At 41.6% G+C, this 10,350-nt stretch overlaps 1 long non-coding RNA gene across 1 annotated transcript; it reads right to left on the reverse strand.

Annotated features, from left to right (window-relative positions):
- Positions 1-3,913: 3,913 nt before the first annotated feature.
- LOC134480327 (uncharacterized) lies at positions 3,914-9,216 on the reverse strand. Its single transcript, XR_010054689.1, has 2 exons — positions 8,615-9,216; positions 3,914-4,476 (listed from the first exon to the last, which is right to left on the reverse strand). It is a non-coding gene; the product is annotated as an uncharacterized LOC134480327 (long non-coding RNA).
- Between the last annotated feature and the right edge of the window lie 1,134 nt (positions 9,217-10,350).

Below are 10,350 nucleotides of genomic sequence, written 5' to 3' on the forward strand. Positions count from 1 at the left end.
TAGTTAGACTTAGTTTACTAGTATATTATTTTATATATTCTATACTTCCTTAACCAGTCTATAATATTATGTAAAACTTACTTCCTAACTTCAATAACTTTTTCCTTTCTTAGGGTCCCAATGTTGGCTCTAATTCATTTTCTCTTATTTTCTTCAAGCTGTCTTTGCAAGTAAAACCCTAATCTAGAACTACAATTCTGCAGTTATTACATTTTTTCCAAGATCAGAATACACAGTATCCACCTGGGCCTCTAGGGCTGTGCTGTGCTGTGCCCCTATGCATCAATTTCCAATTGTCTAAGAATCATAACATCAAGGAACATCTAGTTTCACAGAATTCACCAGAGCAGAAGGAGAAAGAAGTAGGAAAGTCAGATATAATACAATAATTGTGCACACCACGACCAACTGATAGGCAGTCACACACCAACGAAATCTATACAGCCGTTGTCCAGGGCTAAGGTTTGGAGAAATGGAAACAACCAGTTTTTACAAAAAGCTATTGCGGGCTACTGAGATGTCGCCATTGTATGTTGTCCCCAGCATTAGCCAGAACTCAGACAACAAAGGGAGGTCAAAAGGATTCAGATTGGAAAGGAAGAAGCCAAAATATCACTGTTGCAGAGGATAGGGTAGTATACATGGGACACCCCAAAAGTTACAACAGAGAACTCCTAAGCCTGATAAACAACTTCAGCAAAGTGGTTGGGTATAAAATTAACTCAAACAAATCAGTAGCCTTCCTCTACCCAAAAGATAAACAAGCTGAGAAAGAAATTAGGGAAATGACACCTTTCATAATAGACCCAAAACATATAAAAATACCTCAGTGTGACTTTTATCAAACAAGTGAAAGATCTGTGTGACAAGAACTCCATGATATGAAGAAAGAAATTGAAGAAGATCTCAGAAAATGGAAAGATCTCCCATGTTCATGGCTTGGCAGTATGAAGATAGTAAAAATGGCCATTTTCCCAAAGTGACCTACAGTTGCAATGCAATCTCCATCAAAATTCGATTCCAATTCTTCATAGGGTTAGACAGAACAATTTGCAAATTCATTTGGAATAACAAGTAACGCAGGATAGCTAAAACTATCCTCAACAATAAAAGGACTTCCCTGGGAATCACCATCCCTGAACTCAAGCAGTTTACAGAGCATTAGTGATAAAACTGTATGGTATTGGTACAGAGACAGGAAGATAGACCAGTGGAATAGAACTGCAGACCCAGAAATGAACCCGCACACCTATGGTCCCTTGATTTTTGACAAAGGAGACAAAAGCATCCAGTGGAAAAAGGATAGCATTTTTAGCAAAGGGTGCTGGTTCAAATGGAGGTCAGCATATGGAGGAGTACAAATCATCCCCTTCTTATTGCCCTGTGTAAAGCTTAAGTCCAGGTGGATCAAGGACCTCTACATCAAACCAGATCACTCAAACTAATAGAAGCAAAAGCGGGGAAGAATCTTGAACACATGGACACTGGAAAAAATTTCCTGAAGAAAACACGAATGGCTTATGCTCTAAGATCAAGAATAGACAAATGGGACCTCATAAAGCTACAAAGCTTCTGCAAGACAAAGGACGCTGTGGTTAGGACAAAACAGCAACCAACAGATTGGGAAAAGTCCTTTACTAACCCTACAACTGATAGAGGGCTAATATCCAAAATATACAAAGAACTCATGAAGTTGGACTGCAGGGAGACTAATAACCCTATTAAAAATTGCAGTTCAGAGCTAAACAAAGAATTCATAGCTGAGGAATATGGAGTGGCTGAGAAGCACCAAAAGAAATGTTCAACATCTTTAGTTATGTGGGAAATGCAAATCAAAACAACCCTGAGATTCCACCTCACACCAGACTGAATGGCTAAGATCAAACACTCAGGCTATAGAAGATGCTTGCACGGATGTGAGAAAGAGGAACACTCCTCCATTGTTGGTGAGATTGCAGACTGGTACAACCATTCTGGATATCAGTCTGGAGGTTCCTCAGAAAATTAGACATTGCACTAGCTGAGGACCCAGCTATACCTCTCTTGCACATATACCCAAAAGATGCTCCAACATACAACAGGGCACATGCTCCACCATGTTCATAGCAGCCTTATTTATAATAGTCAGAAAATGAAAAGATCCCAGATGCCCTTCAACAGAGGAATGGAAACAGAAAGTGTGGTACATCTACACAATGGACTACTACAGATATATCAAAAACAATGACTTCATGAAATTCATAGACAAAGAGAGCGAACTAAAACATATCCTCCTGAGTGAGTTAACCCAATGACAGAAATACACACATGGTATGCACTCATTGATAAGTGGATATTAGCCCAAATGCTCAGATTCTCCAAGACTCACAGACCAAATGAAATTCAAGAAGGATGACCAAAATGCTGATTCTTCACTCCTTCCTTTAAAGGAGAAGAAGAATCCCTATTGAAGGGATAGGGATGCAAAGTTTAAAACAGAGCCTAGAGGAATGACCTTTCAGAGTCTACCCCACATGTGGCCTATACATATACAGCCTTCAAACTAGATAAGTTGGATGAAGCTAAGAAGTGCAGGCTGATAGGAACTGGATATAGATGTCTCCTGAGAGGCACAGATAGATCATGTCAAATACAGTGGCAAATGCTAGCAGCAAACCATTGAACTGAGAACCGGACCTCAGTTGGAGGAATTATAGAAAGATTGAAAGAGCTGAAGGGACTTGCAACCCCATAAGGACAACCATGCCTGCCAAGCAGAGATCCCAGAGACTAAACCACTACACAATCACTATACAGGGACTGTGCCATGGCCTCATCTGCATGTGTGTCAGAGGATGGTCTTCTTGGGCACAAATGGAATGAACAGCCCTTGGTCCTGCCTAGGCTGGGAAAGTGGATGGCTGGTGAAGGAAATACCTGTATAGCAGAGGTGGAGGGCGATGGTATTCAGACTTATTTCTGGAAAACAAGGAAGGAATAACATTTGAATTCGAAATGAAAAATATCCAACTAAAAATCAACAACAACAAAATGGTATTTTGAGCTTCGAATCAAAAAAAGCCACAGTCAGGAAACAGAGAATTGTATGCCTATGGTTTTCTTCAAATATGCTCAGGGCCCAGGGAGGTTCTGTGTCCAGGTTAGACCAAGCAGGTTCCTGCCACTGACTGCTCTTCTATTCCTGTTTCCAGAGGCACCATGCAGATTAATATTGGGCCAGAGATGTGGGCAGAGCTGGTCAGAAGTGGCTTTCTGTCCTGTGGTCTCAGGATTATATGCATTCCTGGGTGTTCAGCATTTTCTGCCCCGGGATTTGGGTGCAGGATTCCCGATGGCTTTAAACTCCCTTATACCATGTTTATATGTCCTGGGAGGTGTTACAAAAAAATTAATGTTTATCCTATTAATTTGGTCAAAACTCTCATCGACAGAGTATAATTTAGAGGTAACTATATATTTGACAGCAAGCATACACAGTGGGTAATGTATGCATGATGAAGTTGAAATTCAGAGTTGGAAACACAGTGCACAGTGACTGTATAATGCCTGTGAATCTCAGTCTGACTGGGAAGTGATTTGATGCCCAGTCCCCATGAGAATTCAGAGATCCATCCCTCCCTGATAGCTGTGGGACTTCAGATGTTGACACTAATGATCAATAAAGAAGGTTCTTAAGAGTGAAGAGTTTGAGATTACTCCTTTATTGACCAGAATACATCCAATTTACTTGATAGTAACCAGATGCAGGTAGTCAATATATACAGTCTATATCCTTATCAAAATAGAAAAGCAAATGAACAAAACAACAACAACAGATAAATAATAAATCTTCAAATGAATAGAAGGAAAACCAAATAACCAAAACAATTAAAAATTAACCAAACTTTAAATAGAAGAACTGTGCTAATCATTCTTTTGCTGCTCCTTTTGCAGAATAGACTTATAGCCTGTGGCTTGCCTTGGAGACATAGTAGACAAGCAGTTAGTGATGGTAACAATCTTTTCGAGAGGAGGGGAAGTAGGTCTGTTTTGTTGGAGTGGGGGTATTAAGGAAAAAGCCTACCAATACTGAGTATAAATGATATTACAGACTTTGTCACAAAGTCTTTCCAATGTTGTGAACTGATCTCCATGATACTCTTCTGGATGACCCATCAGGACAAGTACAAATTTACACGTGCACAGTCTTTCTGGATGACCAGCAGCTCTTGATTGATCTGCATCAGCACTTCTCTGAGTCCCTCAAAAAGTGCACACTTGTTGGAGAGGCTGAGGTGAAAGTAAGGCCTATTCAATCCAAAGAAGTTAAACTAAAGGAGGAAAATGCAGTCCACAATTGCTATGGACACTACAGATGAGACACAATAGTGGTGTATTTGCTGTGCACACTTAGTTCTCCTCCTGTAGCTCTTCTCTCCAAGGGAGATCTTGTCCTGATATGTGTCATGTTCGAGTTTCTGCTGGAGAATTTCAGACCTAGCAGAGCAAGGGAATAAAGATTTATTGAGTGGTTGTCAATTCAGCTCTCCCTCTTACATCAGCTCTATTCAGTTGGACAATCCAGCATGACCTGTCAGCTGAGGTCAGTCCCAGCATCCCCACGTGACATAGAGTACCTGGGCTTGGATTTATATCTCAGCTTTTAACACTGCTAGAATTTGAACTGTGGACTATGCACTGTGCTGGGATTAAGAGAAAAATGAGCATTTTTTCCCACTGGTCCAGGTATATGACATTGAATAATAACATTGTAGCTATGTCTGAATCTGAGTTCAAGAGAGGTATGAGCAACCTAGAATACCATGTGGATCCCTTCTGGAGAACATGCCCAGAATTGAGGTGAAATTTCTGATTATGTTAGCACTGAAGGAACCCGTCTAGTTTCCATTTGTAACCACTGAGTCTGCAAATACACAGGGAAGCCATCTCACATCAAATCCATGGGAATTGCACAGATCCTGTAATCACTGAGAATGTGCTCCATGCAAATCTTCCCAGCGTACACACGGACAGTATAAGTGAGTGTGATGTAGAAACAGAACAGCACCCTGTAAGTCTATGGCTAGTGCAAGGCAGTTTGTGAGAGGACAGAAGAGAAAATGTCCTCAGATCTTTCCGGAGAGATCACAGGAAGAAAGGAGTAGAACATAGCAAGAAATCCAGAGAATCATATATATTGTTTCATGGGCAAAATTCACATGAACTGTACCAGAACAATACTCTGAGTAGCTCTTTAACTGCCTGAGGCTGAAATCCAGGTGGGGTGGTCATCCACCCAAAAAGGATATTTATATAGGGAAGGATATTCAAATGGCCTCTTCCAGCCTATGTTCCTACCTGACCATTAATGCTTAATGTAAAGATTCCCCAGGATTCACTGGAGGCATAAAAACAAATGTTGAGTGGGATATGTACATAGTGGCCAGACCTATAGACAGCTCAGTCAGTGATGTGCTGTCCTCCCATAAACCGTCATAGACTCAGGGTTCTTTCTCCATTAACAATCTGGCTTAGCAAGTCCCAAAGGCTGTGTAGAGCTGTCTTGTTGCTCAGCAAAGGATCATATGTTGGTGGTGGACTAGACTCTTGTTCTTGTTCACTCTTTCAGACTTTCCCCAAAGTGTGCAACTTCTTCTAATCGGAGCTGTCTTTACCATAGCCTGAGTGACTTCATGCCCAAAGCTAGAATCATAGGAAATCTCCATTACCAGGATCCAAATCAACAAATTTTCTCCCCGTAATGTGATTGTTCCACAGATAATTTGAATAAGTAAGTGAAAGCTTGCATGGATTATCTCACACTGAACCAGAATCTATGGAAGGGCTCCATCGTATGTACACTTTTACTCCTTGGCTGATGGACGTCTGGATAGATTCTCCTTCAAGGTTACTCTGGGACCACTACAACATTGATGCTCCCTAGTTGCAATGGCAATACCTACTCCTTGTTGTGGAATCACTGGGTTAACTAAAACTTCTGTTCCACTTTCTGAACATGGCTTCTCATAGGGCTACCTGTTCTTACACTGTCAGACCCATTTGAAGCTCATCATTTCTCCTAACCCATTGAGGCTGAAATTAACTGAGAGAAAATGATGTTGATCGACAGCACTTGCAGAATGCTACACAGATAACATAGAGGAGTGCTTTGGATTAACTGTGCACCTAAAGGGGTTCCTGAAACTGCCCTGTTCTTGCACCACAGCATAGCTATGGGACTGTTTCTGGATGACGATACAATTCCAAGCAACTCAAATTCTCAATGAATAAAATCCAAGCCAAATTCCCAGGGGAAGTTGTAGTGTGCCAAGGTAGCTCGAAAGAAATGGTAGCAGGCAATGTGGAAAGCAACCTTGGAGAAGACACAGTGAGTGACATAACCTTCCAGTGGGCTTTCACATTTCACAAAGAACAGAGAAGCAGAATAAACTCATGGATTTTTCTAGAGAAGCCTTGCCCTTACCTCCCAGTACTCCATTCCTTTGATGTGCTCCAAAGGATTTCAATGCAGATCAGTAGTTTTGCCCCTAATCACTTGAAAATCTAACTTTACAGGTGTTTTTGTGTCCTCTTTTTGGGGGTTGCATTTCTAAAGGATTTTATTGTCCTGCTTCTACACCATAACAAAAAGGGACCTGCAAGCTCTAGGCCTGTACCATTTGTTACCCCTGTGAAACATGACTCACTTGAACATATTTCCACTCCTCCCCCAGACTTCACAAGATAATTCATTCTAAAATTTTTGGAAACAATAAATTAGTAATTTAAGTGTCCTTTTGCTGTACAGAGCTAGATGGAGATGCCAAATGACTGGGCAGCTCTATTTCATGTTTCATGGATGTAAAGTGTATGCTTAGAGTACTTTTCTCATGAAACTTATAAATAGAGGGACATACGTTCACTACTGCAAACACACACACACATACACATATACCCACACACACACCACACACACACACACACACACACACACAAACACACACACAAACACAGACACACAGATACACACTCGCATGCACAAATGAAAACTTTGCTCTTATGTAGCACATTTCCTGTTGAGTGAGGAATTAGTGGGAACAATGCTGTGTACAAGTCTCTTAGACACAAGTAAGATGTGCTGCCCTGGCCTGTACTCATTTCCACTTCAGGAAACATTTCTATGCAGATACTTGCTGGTCCGACAAGTAAGTTACATGTTCTGCACAGATAGCCTAAACAACACAACATCAAATCCCCAAGAGAGATTTCTAGGAAAAGACTCCATCAAGCTCTATGCTGACTCATCATATGCCCCTCACTAAAACTACCCTGTTTCCTTCATAGAAGACTTTGGAAACACCAGAGGAGACAGTGACTCATGGTCAGTTCCCAGGAACATTTGATCACATTAGAGTTCCTGTGGTATTAAAACAACCTCAATGTCAGTCAGAAAAAGGCTAAATAAATAACATACCGTGAATTTTCTGAAATGCAGCACTGTGTACAATATTGAGAGAGAATCTATCCTGAAAGAATGCAGTGCCCATGATATAGTCAGCAAAGCAATGTCAGCAGAGGGTTGCACTCTAGGATTCCATGCAAGATCATGGAGAAGCCAATAAGACAATCCAGAATCTTCCCGGGGGATAACTCTGTTCAGGTAAAGTGAAGAAATCTAATCCTTATTTTTAAAATAGCTGAATGGTTTAAGAATGTGTTGAGACAAATAAGAGAGGGGGCTCATCTTGGAACTGGACGAATGATGCAAAGACTGCTGGCCAGCACAAAACAGGAAGCTTCATGTTTGTTGAGAGACCTAGGCTTAAAGGACTAAGTTAGATAATGACTGGACAAAACTGCATGTCATGAACTGGCCTCCCCGCATGCTCCCTATGATGCAGGTCAGCACAGCAATGCACCTTTCTTGGTGAGAATTGGGGGTACATATGGATAACTTTGTTCTTGAAGTCTCAAGTCTCTCATGCCAACCCTCAGCCTTTGAGAGACCTTTTCCACATCCTTGCTCTTCTAACCAGCTTCAGGTTGTAAGGCCCAGTTATGAACTCTCCAGGAGCACTCAAATAGACAGGACTGACATGCTGATACACAGGCTCTGTAGTTACCCAAGATCTATGAAGCATGAAGTCACCATCTTCATATACAGGGACATGAGGGGAGGAAGAACAAAAGCCACCACAAATGACAATGAGAACCATTTCTTTGGCATTTCCACCAGGCTCTCCTCCTTGAAAAGTACTGACTTCATGAGTCTCACACGATCCCTGTAAAGAAAATGGGCTCTGGGCTTTTGCTTCATCCCTCAAAGCCCTGCTCTATTCTAAAGAGGGGCTCCCACATAGCACCCTCCATCCATAGTGGCATGTAGTGCTCTGCTGTGTGATCAACCTATCTCCCTTAATAAACTGCAGATTCTCAAAGAGCAGGAGCATTTGCTTTCCAAACAGGCAGTTTCTTGAAAAGGTGCTATCCACTGAAAGCCTTGTAAACCATCACATGAATGAACACTTGGATGAGACGGAGCACAGGACATGTATCAGTCAATAGACAGTTACATTGGTTTGTCTATGTTTATGGTAAGACATGAGGACAACCTGACCCTGAGCCCTAACCCTACCTACTGTTGCTTGGCTCTGGGGACACAGATGTTCATTCCGGCCTCTTCACAGAGCCTATTTGTCTCCACAGAAGATGCTGGCAGTTCAGTCTGCTCCACCAGCAGTTCTCTCTTCTCATTCAGCAAAATCTGTATATTGTTCTCCAATTGAGCTTGTTCACGCAGGAGCTGGGAGTGCCTGATGCTGAACCACAAACAAAAAATGGTAAATCCCAGCCAGCTTCTATTTGCCTGTCACTCCTGAAAGTACAATCATCCCTTCAGGGTCCTCATCCTCAGAAATCCCCAGAATAGAGCCACACTATGCAGGTTAGCACCAATTAGAGGAGGTCAAATCCAGAGGACACATCCCTGTGAATCAAAGTACTTCTGAAAATCCTGACACTAAGACGGTTTATATAAATCAAGGAAGAAGAGATGGTCCATAAGGGAGCTCGTATGTCCATGGTATGGTGAAACCATCTTCACGTTGTGGGGAAAGCCCCTCTGAGGGGTAGTTGAAGACCCAATAGATATAGACTCTTTCCATGTGTTTCTCATGGATCACAGATCTTTAAATCTCCTGTCAGAGTCCTAGAGATTCAGAGTTGATTGCTATTGCCATCATGGTGCAAACCTTTCTATATAGAGGAACTTTAACGGGGAAAATAACAATTGGAGGGTCTTCTACACCCTTCACATGTAGGACAACTGAGTCCAAGAGCTACAAATCTAAGACCCTTGCCAGGAGGCAGGCTGTTTGTTAAGAGTCAAACACCATGGAACCAGAGCCCTGACTTTTGTTAAAGTCATGCAGGACAGAAGCATTCCCTGCCTAGTGCTGGGTTCTCATCTCTGTCAGCGACTCACCGGTAGGAACTGTTCACTTGTATGAGCTCCTTGTACCTCTCCATGGCATCACTTATTGAGTTGGTCATCATTTGCATAGCCATCATTCTCATCTCATGTTCAGATTGAAGGACTGGCAATTCGACATGCAGCCTGGGTTAGGTCATGGCCAAAGGAACAAATAATGTTTTGAACTCAGGATTTCAGAATTAGGTGAAATGTAAATAAAAATATATAATAAAAAATTTCAAATTCAAGGAATGGTGGAAGGGAAGAAAATGGCAAACTCAAAAACCAGACCAAAACCCAACAGTGAGACTCAATCCACAGAAAATATTTCTATGTAAATAAGCAAACATTTGTTTTGAAATAAGGATTCCTTGGAATCCTGAGAGATATGGTTCTGCAAAGACTCACTATATAGGAGGGGCAGAGCCTGAGAGCTGCCTGTTTGGGAATAACAACTGTCAAGACCACAGTAACCATTTCTAGGTCACAATAAACAATCCCTGGATAGTTAAAAAAATCAAAAAACTAAAGATCAAAGCAGGTGAAACAAATTAGGTAAAATCAGACTGTTCTCTCTATTACTTAAACTCAGTATGTTCCACATACTTGCTCCTTCAAAGTATTTGTACTGGTTAAGTTTATTATCCCGGGCACAGGACAACAGAGTCACGGTACCAGTTGGAGGGACCTGACCTTCAAGAGCTGGCCAGGTAAGCATGATGGAATTCACTAGTTCAGGAAGAAGATTCCTCCAGTCTGTGCCACAGCTTTGGGCCCAAGAGAAAGCTGTGATGACATTTCTCTTGTTTTGAAAGCAGGTATACTCAATCCTTGGTTTCTATCGTTACATGAATTCCCAGAGGGCATAAGTATGTTTGACAGGGAAGAGGATTTATAGC

The sequence above is a fragment of the Rattus norvegicus genome, chromosome 9 (genome assembly GCF_036323735.1).
Source record: "Rattus norvegicus strain BN/NHsdMcwi chromosome 9, GRCr8, whole genome shotgun sequence".
NCBI lineage: Eukaryota > Metazoa > Chordata > Mammalia > Rodentia > Muridae > Rattus > Rattus norvegicus.